Below are 16296 nucleotides of genomic sequence, written 5' to 3'. Positions count from 1 at the left end.
TATAATGTGAGCCACAAAGTGAGCCACAGATGTGATTTTAAACTTTCTGCTAGCCACATTTAAGGGATAAAAGCAGGTAAAATTAATAGTACATTTTACTTGACCCACTACATACAAAATACCAATCAATATTTAATCAATATTAATGAGGTAGTTTACATTTTTGTACTAAGTCTTCAAAATTTGGTGTGTATTTAACACAGCATATCTCAGAACTAGATATTTCAAGTGCTCAATGGACACATGTAGTGATGGTTACTGTACTGGATAGGATAGTCTAGGCCAAAAACCAGAATTGTAGCTACGGCCATCCTCCCTAGATCATATGTATAGTATTTTGGAGCCCATATTTTTTTAACTGCTTGTATTCCGGTGCATAATTTAGAGATTTCTGTCATGTCTTAATTTGTTGCTTTTGTGTGAGTGAGAGAGAAAGAGAAAGGGAAAAAGAGATTTATTTTTGTTGAATTTGAAGCCTATGTACTATGGCTTTACTGAGATGCTTACTATTCCCAGTGAACTCTGCTCTTTTCTAGTTTAAGTTAAATTATAATCTAGGTTAGTAAATTAGGTTAGTAAGTACTTTCTCTTAAGATATTCTCCTTACTTAACCTGGGCAATTCAGAATAAGGAAAACTCAACTTTCCAGTTATCCCATTGTAGATTTGATAGCATGGAAGCTGGGCCTGTCTGATTCTCAATGTCTTTATTTGCAAAAAGGGAAAATAATGGTGTTTCCAATGCAAAGTTTTGTGAGGATTAATCAGAACAATGCATGGACTACAGTTCCGTGCTTGGCACATAATAGGAGTTCAATAAATGTTATGTGTTATCATTTTTAGTCTCCCTTGAACCTCAATAATAGCCAAAGAACTAAAAATAAGAATATGACCCACGAAAGCAAGAAGAATGATAAACTCTCATGTCAGAGCCAACTACCTTCCAACACTAAACCAGTGCCCCTCATGTTTTAGGTTTTTGTTTTAGCCACCTCTCTTTTTTGGTACTAATTTCCATATTAAAATATAGTAAGTTATGCTGTGGTTAACAAATAAGTCAGTAAGTAAAACGGCAATCTCAAAGGTCTAACAAAACAAAGGGTCCATTTTCATTCAAGTCACAGCCTAATGTGTGTCAGATGGCTTTCTGAGGTGATTGCCCCCCTCAATGGTGACTCAGAAATCTAGTCTATTTTTGTATTGTTTGACTGACATCTTAAACACCTGGCCTCTAAGATTTCTGAAAAAAGAGACATACATATACCATGGATACCTGAGCAAGTTTTATGAAATGGCATGCATTGTTTCTGTCCCTATTCCATTGACCAAAACATAATCAAATAACCACAACCTAACTCCAACCAAGACTTCCTCTATGCCCAGAAAGAGATCCATGAAACAGAATTTGGAAAACACACAAGACTGTTTTTGACACAGGTTGGTATTTTGTGCATTTGGAGTACAGAACGCAATATTTTAAAAAAGCATTCTTCCCAAATGTCAAGGTGCATATGGTGGGTTAGGCATGGGAGAGAAGGAACTGATTCAAAGACATATGGAAGGAGAAAAAAAATGACAGCCCTGGCTTGTGTGTGTATAACAGTCAAAATGTGAAATCAAGGAAAAATTGCAAATTTCTCTTCATTTAATAACGTCTGATATTTATTTAGCACAGTACAGTTTAAAACATCATAATGTGATTTTGCATTTCTATAAATTATCATGCTCCATACACAGAGCTTTGTGACATAGGTGGTGCTTTTTCCATTTTACAGATGAGTAGGATCTGAGTCTGGTTCAATGACTGCCATCCAAGGGGTCTAATGTCAAGGGCAGCATTATGTTGAGTGCCACAGGGCCTAGAATCCAGTCTCTAATCTAGGCCAAAACTATTCCCAGTGCAATGGCAGATGTTCCCCCAGACTCTGAGTAAACACCAATGAAACAAGTTCACTGTGTTATGAGGTTTCTCTTTCAGCTTCAGACAGTGCCAGCTACTAAGTTTGACATGGATTATTCCTTATTCTGCTTCGGGAACCATAGAAAAGACTCATCTTTCTTTTACATCACGATTGTTTTAATAGTTGGAGACAATTATACCCATTCCCCAACCTGAATTCCTTTACAGCCTATCCTTCCAAACATTCCTCAATGACATTACCAAATTTTATTGTCCCCATGTCGTATTCTAGGTTGTCAATGTCCCTTTTAAAGCTTAATATCCACAGATAAAAACAGCATTGCATATGCGATCTGAGATTGCCCGTCTCTTCAGCAAGAGCGATGTACTACATGTCATACTCTATCTTCGTGCCTCATCTTCTGAAGGACTCTCTTACTCGTGCATCCTGTTCCTTACAACTGCTCCACCTCCCTAAAGGGCTCTATATATTGTAAATTGCCTGAAATTTTTAAATATAAATCTGTAAATGTGTTTCACTGTGGTAATCAACCCTGAAAAAGTCTGAAAGACTCACTAGTCACTGATATTTGTCTGAAGACATTTTAACCAGTCTTTACTGCATACTGCCTTGTAAGTTACAGAAGGTGTGAATGGTAATAGAAATGTTTGTATATTTCGTTTTACTTTTTTCATTTTCATTTTATTTTACATTTTATTTTATGTGCCAAAGTCTGTGAGGTCAGAATGGCAAACCAATCATGCAGTCTGCGTTCAGGGTGCTGAGAGTCTAGTAAGAAAGACAGACATTGCTCAAATAATCATGCAATATAAAGTCACAAATATAAGTGCTTTGAAGGAAGACACCAAGTATTTTGAGAAAACAGAAAAGGGATTGATTATAAATTGTGGAGTAATCTCTGAAGAGGTAGAGATTTATGATCTGAGTTATTACGACTAAAAAGCTGAACCTGGATGGTTGGAACACAAATCTCATGCTCTAGCCATTATACTTTCTGCCCTGCTAATGGAAAACAAAGACACCTCCTGGAAAAACTGGTCATAGAATGGAGTTTCTAGCACAAACATAATGATAGATATATAAAATAAGGGACAAAACAATCTATGCTTACCCTTTGAGAAAAAAATCCAACAGATTATTTTTAAAAGAAACCCACAGGCTGAGAAATCAGGGAAGTGTGGAGGATTGGAAAGGACAGGTGACATAACTTGGACCATAGCTTGGAAAGGCTTCCAGCAACGTGTGTAATTATTAGGACACTAACAGAACCAAAGATGAGGTTTGAGTAAATGGAAGATAGATGATCCAAATGGAGTGATGTCCTCAGAGGGAGGACAGAGAAAGGATATGTCCTAGCCCTCAGTTCCCAGAAGAAATTACACACAACTTAGGACAGGGTTGATCTTCTCATGAGAAACAGACTTGCCTTTTTCATTACAAGAAACCAGGTGTCATGGACTTAGGAATGCCAATGGCAATGTGACCGCTGCCTCTCTACAGGAGTGCTTTTGTGCCCCTCAGATCAGATCTCTATGTCAGATTAGTTTTGTCTGAATCAAACAAGTTTCCAAAATGTAGCTTTTGCCCGTTAAAGAAATAAGGGAAATGGTTTTCCAGTGTACTTTAATGATTTCAAGAAAAATTGGATTAATGCATTGTAGAAAATACATTGGTTTGCTGCTTCTGAAAGGTCTTCCCTTGACTTAACATATAGCTTGGAGCATGTCAACATTCTAAAGATTTTAAAATCAACATAAACTTTATACCTGATCTCTTTCTCAGCTGGCAACTTTTTTTTTTTTTTACAAAGCAAAACAAAACAATAAAATTTAAATCTGCTGCCATTTAGCCATTCTGGATTTTCCAAGGGCAGTGTTAATAAGCAAGTACCTTACATGGAACTGATAACAGTATGTAAGTCTCTTAGAGATGAAAGAAACCTCAGAAAGGCGTCTCATAGAGAGAGTAGCTATGGAATCAGCTTGCTAAAAAAGCAAGCTATTCTCCACCTTGAAATTCCAGCTATCCTCCATATTATTTTTCAAAGTTTAAGGGCAATTCAATTTTACACGGCATTCTCAACGGGATTTTAAAACGCTACTTCTTGAGTAAAAATATTTCTGTATTATAAAATCATTACGTAGCATTTTCTTTCTGTCCTTGGTCTCTGGATTTCTTTCTCTTTTTCTCAATTCCATGATTGGATAGAATGCCTATCTTTTCTATCAAGGACATTTAAACAAGGTATAGATTTCAGGTTTATTTTGTTTATGGTTCTAAAAATGCAAAGAGCTTTGTTTTAATGTATTTGATTTTCTTTAGAGTCAACATTCCTTCTTGCATTTAAATGTGATGATGTAAATCAGAGCTGACACTCTAAGCTCTGTCTGCAGCTTTTGTTTGGCCCCAGTATCTATGCACCTCCTCTGCAGATTCCAGCACATTCTACACTGTTTATCCTAATCACTATTACACCAGGTGAATAAACATGGTTATAGTTTACATGTAAAGCAGCTTCCTCACAGAAAAGATTCACGATGATTCGTGATAACAGAAAAACCACACAACTATGAATGTGCAGATTTGTCTCATAACAGAGTCGTAGGTTATGTTCAATTCTATGCAGAAAATTGAACAACCCTTAAACTGCACACAAAACAGTTCACATGACATCATTGTAGAGTGCAGCGGTGTCTTTCAAAGTCCAACAGTTTGTCCTCCAGCCCTGGAAGAGAATCACCATTTTTTTCACTGAACACTAAATGAAGTTGTTAGCTTGCATTTTAGGTTGTGTTGCATGAAAAATATGTCTCTCAGAATACCTGACTCAGACTCGGCACTGTGAGATGCTCACACTTGGGAAGACTTCCGGGAACAGCAGGTTTTCCTTTCCTGGCTCATCGGAACTCTGAAGTGCACACTCTCTTCACAGCATATGCTCCTGGAGTGGAAGAGCAATGGAATCCTCTGCCTGCAGTTAATTCCCCCTTTCGTTCTCTTCGCCCTCCCTGCCACTGACCTCCCTGAGCCCCTTTCCCTCTTCTTTGCTTCCTCCTCCATCCTCATCCCCCTACCCTTTCCCTCTGTCTTTTGTGTAAAAAAGTATAAAACTGAATGTTTATACAAAGATTATGTAATGCATTTCCATTGTGCTTCTGGGAGAGGTGCTTTGTCAGACCAATATTACTATGCAGCTCACAGAACCACAGACATTTTTCCAGCTAGAAGAGAATTAGAGATAACCCCGTGAAGTGGTTTCTAAACTATATTTTAGCAGTTGAATCTTAGATTTAAAGACAATTCTGCATGTGATCACAATATATAAAATTAATGAAGGTGGAGCTGCTCTTTGAAACAAAGAAGGGCACAGAGTCCCTCAGCCTCAGCCTCCTCTTGCCTTCAAGGAGCCCCAGTCTCCTCAGGAAACAATAGAAAGGCCTTGATATCCTGATATCTCCTATCTGAGGACCAGAAAGATCAAATATTTTATCCCAGGTAACATGCCTTTTAAGTTACAAGGACACAGCCACAACCACCCCTCTGTACCTGGGGATTATAGGTGATTCAGCTCTTGGTTTAATAAAATAGGAGTTCAGAGTTGATGAAAACACAGAATGACCTCGAGTGAAAGATGGAATCATTATGTAACTTTAATAAACATCTATTTAACATTTATACTGTGCTAGGCAGAAAGCAGGTATTACAAATATAAAAAGAAAGATTCATTCCTTCGAGATGCTTAGAGTCTAATAGCTGGAAAGATGCACAAAACAAACAAAACCAGCAAACCCAGAGTTTTAGAAGAGAATAAAGAAAAAGCCTTCAGTCTCCTCTGAGGAGCCATGGAAAGCTTGACAGGCAAGACAGATTCTTACCTAGGACATGGAAGAACAGGAGCTGGCCAGGGAAAGGACATTTAGGCAGAGGATTCAGCATATATGAAGGCATGGTGGAACAAAAGAGATGGCAGCAACCAGGGACTGCAAGTAGCCTGGTGAAGCATACGATGTGGGGGGCTAGGGGTGTGGTGTTGGACAACAAGGTTGAAAAGCGCAAGGGACCAAATGGCTGCTTATCTTACAAGAACCTAGGGAGAATGCAAGATATCGAAGCAGGAAAATGATATGCACATTAGAAAAATTATCCAACAGTGAGGAAGATGCAAACCAGATGACAGTGAAGGTGACAATGAGCTACAGATTCAAGACGACTTACCCTGGATGACGAGTGGGAATAAAAGAGAAGATAGGGCCAGATTTCCAGTTTGAGCAATTGGGTAGATGACTGTCAGTCTCTGGACAGGGAGCACAAAAAGGAGATCACATTTTAGACTCAGAGAAAAAGATGACTGTTTTGGTTTTGAACATAATGGGTTAGAGGAGAAGCATTGGGGTCCTGATGAAAAGGTCTTGTGCTTTTAGATGAAATGTGAAGAGAGTAAAAGATTTTTAAAAGGGGAGAGGAAGGCCAGACAGTAATGCCACCATGTATGTGGTAACTAAAACTTTGAATAAGGTTTCTTCAGAAGACCACAAAGATGAAAAAGATAAGAGAACAGAAGAGAGAGCTCCCAAGAATTCCAACGTCTGAGTGATAGAGATAGAATGAAAATCCCACAAACAAGCCTAAGAAGGGGCCACCAGAAGTGTAAGACAACCATCTTAGCAAGAGAACTATCAATGGAAACCATACAAATAAGGAAAGACCATCATGGGACCAGGAGTGGCCAATTGTGATCGATTCTATAGAGAAGCCGGGTCAGATGAGAACTTAACATCGCTGACTGTTTAGCCATGAGGACATTGTCTGTGGTCTTTGCTGGGCAGTGTAGTGGAGTGACAGAGACAGAGGCAGAAGTCTAGCCCTCATTGTTTGAGAAACAAACATAAAGTGAGGAGCAGAGATATTCATTGTAGGTTGTTATTTCAAAAAACTTTACTATTAAGGGAAGGGGCAATCTAGGTTTTTGAATAAGGTAAATGGGATCTAAATTAATTTATTTAATGAGAGAAACTCAAAAGATAGCAGTAGAGATGGCAAGTTTGAAGATCCAGGAAAGAGAAAAGTGGCAGAAGGAGGACAACCCAAAGGAGCTCATAGAGGAGATGTTTCTAAACTATAGAGTAGAATCTGTGTGCTTTTCCCAGAAAGCTAAATGCTGGAAGTGAGAGAGGATGTAGCCAGGACAGTCTGGAGGCAGAGGGAAGTGTGAAAAAGTTTCTGAATACAATTGAGGGCAGGAAATGCACGAAGAGGGACATGTACAGAAATTGCCCATAACTGTTGAAATGTAACTGAGCTTAGAGACACAACTTTCAGATTCCAATCTAGTTCTCGGCAGATGTCCCTTCTTAATCCTAGCCCTAGAGGTTGGGAAATGTGGCAGTGGTATTATGAGATGGAGCAACACAATGCTCATGTGCCAAGGGGACACTGGAGCACACAGGAACAGAAATGTGCATTCCAGAAACTTTCACAGTTATCAACAGGCTCAACTTCCCTCACTACCCTCAATTCCCTCACGTAGATTTAATCATCGTCCCTAAATTCCATCCCGCCTTCCTATGCCCTTTGGACAGACACAAGCTACATTTTTCCCTCTTCCTATTGGCAGTGTACCCCCTACTACTTTTCAACTTCACTTTACATTTCTCAGTGTCATTAGGACGAGCAACTGCTACGGGTGACCCTTCTGTCTGCAGGACGATTGCGTCTATAGAGGCCATCTGCAGTCCGTCAGAGGGCAGGTACGTTATCTCCATTCTGTGAAGATTATACTGTATACATAATCACCAGAACTCCCTATCTTGATACGGTCAATTAATAACAATCTGTCTTTCCAAAGACCTCAACGAATTCAGGAGCTGTTGCCTTGCAGAGTGTTTTCACCATGAAAATGGCTCTTAGAGATAGTGGGGGGAGAAATCAAATTAAGCCATTTTCCTCCTACCCTTTTGCTACCTACTTGGAAATCATTAGTACAAATGATAGTTACCCTCGCAATAGCAATGCAATCAAAACAACCACATCCTTCTCCGTGAACCATGTCGCTGGCTTGGGTATTCCATTGGCTGCTAATTAACGGTGACACACATTCAAGGCCCCAGCAGCGGGGTCGGCATGGCATTGGTAGCGCTGTGATGCAGGCAGAAATGATAGATATGAAAGTCTTTTCTCCAGCTCCCAAAGAAGAAGGAGGGAAATGAAAGTCACTCCATTGCATATCTCCCAGGGAAGCTGCTCTAAAGCAGCAGCCTTCCTAAACCAGAGAGAAGATGGCAATCCTGAACAAAAACAAGTTCCCACTTCTGGGTCTCTGAATAATTTTACGTTGAATTCAATAGAATGTGAAGTTAGTCCTGAACAAAGTAAAGGAGATCACCACCAGGTAGAGCTTGGAGGCGGGATGGTAGGCTCAGGACGGAGCTAAGCTTTTATTCTGAAACCTTTCCTCCAGTCCTTAGGTTGGTTTTTACTGAAAAACACAACAAAAATGAAAAGAAAAAAAAAATACACCCATGGCTTTCCATCACATCACAACTGTCACCTGACCTGTGTGACCGTAGAAGCAGCAGCTGTCCAGTCAGGGGCTTTCAGACCTTTCTTAAAAGAAATCCCCCTTAGCCTTCTAGCAAGTTCCAGATGGATTCCTCAGAAGCCTCTATAAAGGAACAATTGTGTTCCTTGGCCAAGATTACCCAATGATCTAGTGTCCTCAGGCTTTGTGGGGTCTGACCAGATGAAGAAGTCTACCCGTGATTTTTATCCACATACTCCTGACCAGTCCATCATATTACAGTTTGCACCTATGCTCGAGCAATGTCCAGAGAGGCAAAAAGATGAATCTGTGATGGGGCTGGCAGTGAAAGGACACGGAGTTCAGAAACAGCTGGGGACGGGAGAGAGGAGGGTTCAGGGTGGCGAAGTGGAGGTTGAGGGCCTCAGGTACTTGTCAGGAGAGAAAAATGAAATGAGAAGGGAGTGATAGCAAAGACAAAGGCGTCCGCCTGGAAGACTCAGAAGGCAACCTGGGGCCCCCTGTCTTCTGGGGAGGAGTGAGAATCCAGCCTGACTCTGATGTTTCTCTTTTCGGTTGCCTCTTCCCCTAGTCTCCAAGGGAAGCAGACTGTGTTTGTTTGTTGTGCGCAGCACTGCAGTACACAAACAGATTGACATAAATTTATGCCAGCCTTTCTTGTTTAAAAACATGAATTATTCAAGAAATATTACAATATTAATTAGAAATCATTAAAATACGAGTGTTGGGGGAGGGAGGAATGAGATGGTGCATTAGCAAAATCACATTTAGCCCAAACATAAAGTGTGCCAAAGCTGCTTAATCATTGTTTTGATAGTCAAAACACCATAACACCAGTTTCACAGAATGAAGGGAAGGAAGGCTCTTGGAAGCCTCTGCTTCCCATTATTATTGGTGAGATTAATTATTTATGGGGCTCCGGCAGTGTACTGGGTGCTCCAGAAGACACAAATAAGAAGAGGTTTCTGCCCGAAGGGCAGAGGAGAGAAATCAGAGCGGCACCAAGTTCTGACACACACACCCAGCCAGTGATTAATGATCAAGAGGATGAGGGGCTTTTGCTTTGACTTTTCAGTTTGCTCAGAGTTTTGAGCTTTCAGCTTTCAGAGAAATCACAAAGTGAATGTTGTTACTAAAGAATGCCATGGAAGATGTAAGCTATCAGCGCCCTGTGAGTGAGAAAAATATATACATCTGGAAGGTCAATGTCACGTTTACAAACCAGAGAGGGTGGCAGTAAAGAATCAGGATATTGAAAGGCGTGCACCATTTTGGGTCATTTGGGTCTGGAGGGTGCACTGTTGATGGTGATTATTTCCCACTTATTACAGGTCCCCAAACTACAATTGTCACACAAAATGCACGCGTAGTAGACCTCCTACAAACTGTAAGGCTACAACACCGGTGAGTGTGTATTATCACATGTACGAGTATGACACTGGCACTGAAGTATGATGATCATTTGATAAGGGACCTCTGAAAAAAAAAAAAAGAAGAATAAAAAGAAAAAGAAAAGGGACCTCTGTGATTGATAATAGTGTCTGTGAAAGAAAAGACTGGGAAACACAATGAGTCAGTCTATCTCAGTCTTAAGAGGGGCCACCTCGACAGCTGGATTAACTGTTTCACGGTGGTAGGATATCATTCCGAGGCTGCTGCATGGAACACAAACAGAATCCTCATGGCCTTAATTGATTGCAGTAGCTTCCACTGGGCACCAGGAGAGGCTGGATCAATGAGCAAGTGATTATCACACCCTGCAGGATCTGGGCAGGAAAGAGTGAAAGCAGGCTTGCAGAGAGCCAGGGTAGGAAACTGGTTCATCCTCTTGCCCCATGCAGCTTAGTTCATGGCCGGCAACACATCGTGGTCATGCCCCAGCCCCTTCAGCCCTGACTTTAAGGTGTGGAGATGGGCATGGCAGAAGGAGCCACGGAATCTTTCAGCCAGACCCAAAAGGACAAGACCTCAGAATCCGCCAAGGGCATTAAGGCCATGCGGTGTCTCCCTTACTTAGAATAAAAGCCTATTTCGTTGCATGATAAACAGCACCTAGTCTCCTGCCCTTGGACCCGGGACTGTGTCTTATTCCCACCCCATCCCCATCCCCAGGTCAATTTCCACATATTAAGAAGAAGAGCTAGAAGGTAGGGTTTGAAGCTCTTAGGGCTGGAGTGCAGAGCCAGAAAATGAAATGGGTCTAAAGAGAAACATGTAGCAGCTGAAGGGGGAGGAGTGAATCCAGAAAGCAGGAGAGCAAAGATAAATCCCAAAAAGCCAGTCTCAAATATAAGTGGGGAATCTAGACGCACAGCGCATCAAAGTCTTGGGAACAGTAATAATCACAAAGGAAGAGGCGAGTGAATTCTCCAGGGCCTGCTCCAACTGGCTTTTTATTTCTTTTCGCAATTCTCGTGGGTGTTTCCTCTCACAGAGCGCCCTTAGTTGCTGAGGGAGCCTCTGACAGACAGCACAGGCCCCGGTATGCTCAATAAATATTTGTGGGGTGAATGACTCAATGATTTTAATTTCGGTTCAAGTCCATCTAGGCACCAGCAGATGTTCAGGGAATCTAAATTAATGTACTTCCCACTTGACATATATAAATTGACCGATATTACTAACAGGATGTGGAGACAGGGGTTGGAACAAATGTGACTATTTATAAAAATCAAAGCTAAGTGAGGCAGTTATAGAACCTTAGAAGTTGGGTAGTTTTCCAGACTCATTAGGCAGCCTCCAAACAACAACTGGCTTGTAGCATTTGCCTTGGTTCCTCACATATCGGCCAGTATTGCCATATGTCCCTTCTGGTACTGATGCTTTTCTTTTTCTTGTGCATCTGAACCGTCTTTCCCTCTACTCTGCTAAGACAGGAGAATCTGTCTTCAAACACTCCAGGTTCAGGTACAAATATGAATTAACTAACTCTCTTTTTGTCTTCCTCAAAATACACGCACACACACAAACACATATACATGTCATATTCAAAAGGGGAAGTTAGGGCAGCCCTGGTGGCTCAGCGGTTTAGCGCCACCTTTGGCCCAGGGTGGGATCCTGGAGACCCAGGATTGAGTCCCATGTCGGGCTCCCTGCATGGAGCCTGCTTCTCCCTCTGCCTATGTCTCTGCCTCTCACTCTCTCTATGTCCCTCATGAATAAATATAAAATAAAATAAATAAAATAAAATAAAATAAAATAAAATAAAATAAAATAAAATAAAATAAAATAAAATAAAATAAAATAAATAAAACAAAAAGGGAAGTTAGTATATTAACTTTTTTATTAGATTCCCACTTTTTTTTTTTTTTTAAGGAATGTTGCTTTTAACTTCTGGGAGTGGGAATAGGAGCTATTTTTAAGGTTGCAATAATAGCTGTAATAATAGCCCAGAAAAACAACCAGCAGAATAAAATAAAGGTACAGATCCATTTGGAAGAGAATATAAGTATAATGGGATACTTGACCCCACAAACATGACCTTAATAGCTGATCAAAAGCGTTGTGCTTTCCAAATAATCAGGATGCTATTTAATATGGTAGTAACTGCCCAGGTTACAAGATCAACTGTCACAGTCTGAATTTCCTCGAGTTCATGTTTATGAGCTCTGAATATCTCTGCAGAGCAAAAGCTCAAAAAAAAGCATACCTCCACTGGAAGAAAAGAACATACCAAATGCTTCTCAATTCATTTATTAACTTATAGGGTATCCAGGTTGACTTCAAGTTCACCCTCCTAAGGCTCCGTTTCTGCTACCGAAGCAAAGTACAGGGAAGACGTAGTAACAATAATGACAAAACTTGACTCAGATAGTCATGCTCCAGTTAACCTTATGGGTTAAAACTCTTGTCCTGCACCTATATCCTCTGGGATGTAATGTAGGCCAAAAAGAAGTGTGGTACCTCTCAAAAGGGAAATCTTAAGAAGAGTAGAAATATGCTTGTGTGCCATGTACACACACACTCAGCACCATGTTCCTCATGAATCTAAAATACTTTTAGAAGTAAGGGTTTACTTGAAACTGTCTAGGCATGCTCCAGACTGATTCATTAGAAACCTCTGGGATCCTATGGGATCTTCTGGGGAAAGGAAATCTATCCCAAAGGACCACGACCATCAGTTGAAATAGGAGGGATCAGCCTACTTGAACTTGAGAAGCCTCAGAGCCACCCTCATGACATACCTCTAAGAATGCACATAGTGCTTCCAGCCTTGCAGGCCCCAGAGCAAAATCAAGAGAGAGGGCTGCTGTCTACAGGCCAGAAGGGCCCACCCCGGGCTGTGTACCTCTTACTATTTTATTAAAAGCAAACAAAATATTCAATGATGTGGCAGGATGGTTTGGTGGCAGTGGCCGTGAGGCAGGCTCAGAGACACAGATCTTTGTGAAGACCCCAATGAGCAAGACCATCACACTTGAGGCCGAACCCAGTGATACCAGTTGAATGTCAAAGCCAAAATCCAAGACAAAGAGGGCATCCTGCCTGCCCAGCAGCATCTGATTTTTGCAGGCAAACAGCTCGAGGACAGCCACGCTCTCTAAGACCATAATATCCAGTCCACCCTGCACTTGATGCTTCTTCACCTGTGGGTGAAGCCTTTGCTCTGCCAGCTGGCCCAGAAATAATGACTGTGACAAGATGATCTGCCACAGGTGTTATGCTGGCCACACCCCACGCTGTCACATGCAGCAACAAGTGTTGCCACACCAACAGCCTGCACCCTGAGAAGACGGTTAAATAAGGTCCCTCCACTGGCTCCTCCTTGTCTGCAAGGCAGCCTCTGGCCTGAGCCCCAAGGCCCTGGGGCCTCAATAAAGTTTCCCTTTCATTGAAACCAGTCAACCAAATTCAGGAAATCCACATCTTGCCTGTGCAAAGGCTCCCCTGTTTCAGTCCTATTTCAGCCAATCCTGGCCTCAATAAAATCCCACAGCATTTAGACAATGACACCATAAGGATTTTCCATCACTCTCCTCTAGGCACTCTTCTACCCTCCCACAACATTCTCAGTACAGACTCCTAAATGTTAAGAGTCTGGATAATGCTTATCAGAAATAGCATATACAATAACGTAAACTGACAGAGTCCAAATCAACAGGATGCCTGTATTTAAATGTGTCAAAACTGCAGCAAGAGGTGGTTCTTTCCACCGTGCCATCCTATGAAAAAATGCTCCATAGTGACCACCCACAGATGTCTTTAGATGTCTTTTCTTTTTCTTTCTTTCTTTCTTTTTTTTAAGATGTCTTTTCATCCTAAATTCTTCCCTTTGGAAGCCTAGCGTGATGGCAGCTTTTCCAGCCTTCTGGATAGAGATTGGGATACTTTATAGACTGCACTGGTATCACAAGTGTAGGTAGCATTTCTGCAGCAGGAAGTAAATCACCAGGGGTGTCAAAATGCAACCCTCATTCCAGTGCTTCTTACTACTTATTAAAAAAAAAAAAAAAAAAAAAAAGCCTCCAGGAATCTGCATCTTGCCTGTTGCAAAGGGTCATAGAAAATGTGATTGCACTAATATCAGTACCAGGTTTGGGTGTCATCTGCGGGCAAAGAAGCTAAGGCCATGTGGAGTCTTAACCTCTCCATACTGAAAGACTACACCTCCCTAAAATTAAAGCCAAGAAACCAGTGCAGAGGAGACAAGTAAATATCCCCTTTCCCCGTGGCACCTCCTGCCTAATGGGAATCGTAGTTAATGATCTGAATCGAAAGCGAAGTCTTGTTTTATGGAATGCTCACTCTTTGTTAAGCAAAGCTGTTTGGGCGAAGGACCATTCTATTGATTTAAAAATTGATTTCTTTTTTCCCCCTTCATATAACTAAAACATGGCTCACAAATCACAGCTCTTTTATTCTTCTGGCTACAACCTAGGCTGAATCTCTCCCAACCTACTCACCGAGGGATGTCTGATGGAGGAAGTGGGAACATTTGGACAGAGATTGTTCAAGATTCTATTAAGGGTTTCAAGTGGCTTCCTTTGAACATTTGGTAATTTATATTTCGAGTCCCTTGGTGTAATTATTGTAATTATCATTAATCATCAACTTCCAGACCCAATCGAAATACAGAACATTGGAAAGGTCAAAGCAATGGAGAATTCTACTATTCTTCACAGAAGATATGAGGCATTAACATTCTGATGCTCCACTTGTGTGACAAAGATTGTAATGAAAACAGAAAATAGCACAAGATTAATGTGTTCTCATGATAAGAATCATCATAAGGAAAAGAGAAAGTGGAGCAAACTTAACCCACTCCTGTCACAGAGGCATGGTGATGAGACAGGTTGAGGCTAAGGGACAGGCTGTGGCAGCTTGGCCTGACCCTGCCGAAGATGATCGTGGCTTCCTTTTCTTGTGGGATAATAATAAGAAACCAACTTCGGAGCACAGCAGGTTACATTTTGGACAATGCAGTGGACCCCTGGTGGTCTCTCCAGCTCCTTCCTCAGATATCTAGCCCCAGATCAGATCATTTTCTTGACCTTCGAAGCCACATAACAACTACCTGCTAGAAATCCACCTGCGTGTCCAAAACAGGACTTCTCATCTCTTACCTGAACTGAATCCATCCCCTGTGGAAAAAATCGGATAACGCTGGAATGTCAGGTTCTGGAGGCGTCCACACCTATATTCAAATCCTAGTTTGACCACTTATTACATGACCCCGGGGAGGATGCTGGCCCTTTCCATGCCTCCCTTTTCCTATTTGTAAAATGTGCTTAATAGGATCTGCTCCACAGTGCTATTTTAAAGATAAAGTGAGGCAATATACCTAAACTACTTAGCATATAGAAAGTGCTCAATAAATGTCAGCTATTGTTTATAGTACAATTCCTTTATTATTATGAAGTCCATCTAGTTACTTAAGCAGAAAAAGATAAGTCTGGGAATTATTCTCTGTTTCTCCATCTCTGTCGGAATGGGACCAGATTCTGTCAATTGCACTCCCTTAATGTCCTTCAAATCTTTTCTTTCGATTTTCATTGCTTCTGCCTTAACTCAGACTCTTACCACTCTTCCCAGGATGAATTTATCATCTTCCTGCCTCTATACTTGCCCCTTCCTAAACCATCAGCCACACTGGAGCCAAACTCTCTTCAAAACCACATACCACAACACCCTCCTCCTGCTTCAATTCATCAGTGGCTTCCGGGCCCTGTAGCCATACCTTGGATTTCATAGGTGGCCACATGAGACCCCCATGATCTGGCCCCAGACTCTCTCCTTCCCACTCCCATTTTTCTCTGACAACTGAATGTTCCCCATGTTCCAGACATGCCACGTTTCCTGCAACCCCAGCACAGGCCCTTCAAGCTTTCTTAACTCCTATGCTAGTGCTGTTGTCCACATCTGTAATCGGGGTCCTCCTATGTCCCATCAGCCCCTTCTAGTCCTTGTATGACTCAGCACAGGCACCATCACCTCTCAGAAGCTCCCCTGAGCCTCTTCTCCTGCGTCTACATTCAATGCCCTCACAGCACTTAAAACACTCTCCTGTCAATATTTATGTTGGATTTCATTTTATGTAAGTCCCCAGCCCCACTGGGCTCTCAACTCCTAGAAAACAGACACTGTTCTTTATCTCTGTGAAGCCACTTCTTAGCCTTGTGTCTAGCAACGTAGGAGATGCACAATCAATTTTCTCAAACAAATTCACACATTTTTCTGGTCTCTCTTGCCATCTACAATTATGAATGAGAAGGGAAGAGAAATACAATTGAAATCCTTTCTTTCCATTTCTTGCTAACCATTAAGACGGGAAATGAGTCAAAAAAAAAAAATCCTAAAGTTAAAGAGAAAACAAAGATTGTGGATTATCTACGCATTT

The sequence above is a fragment of the Canis aureus genome, chromosome 9, assembly GCF_053574225.1.
Source record: "Canis aureus isolate CA01 chromosome 9, VMU_Caureus_v.1.0, whole genome shotgun sequence".
Classification (NCBI taxonomy): Eukaryota; Metazoa; Chordata; class Mammalia; order Carnivora; family Canidae; genus Canis; species Canis aureus.
Note: the sequence above shows the minus strand (reverse complement) of the source record.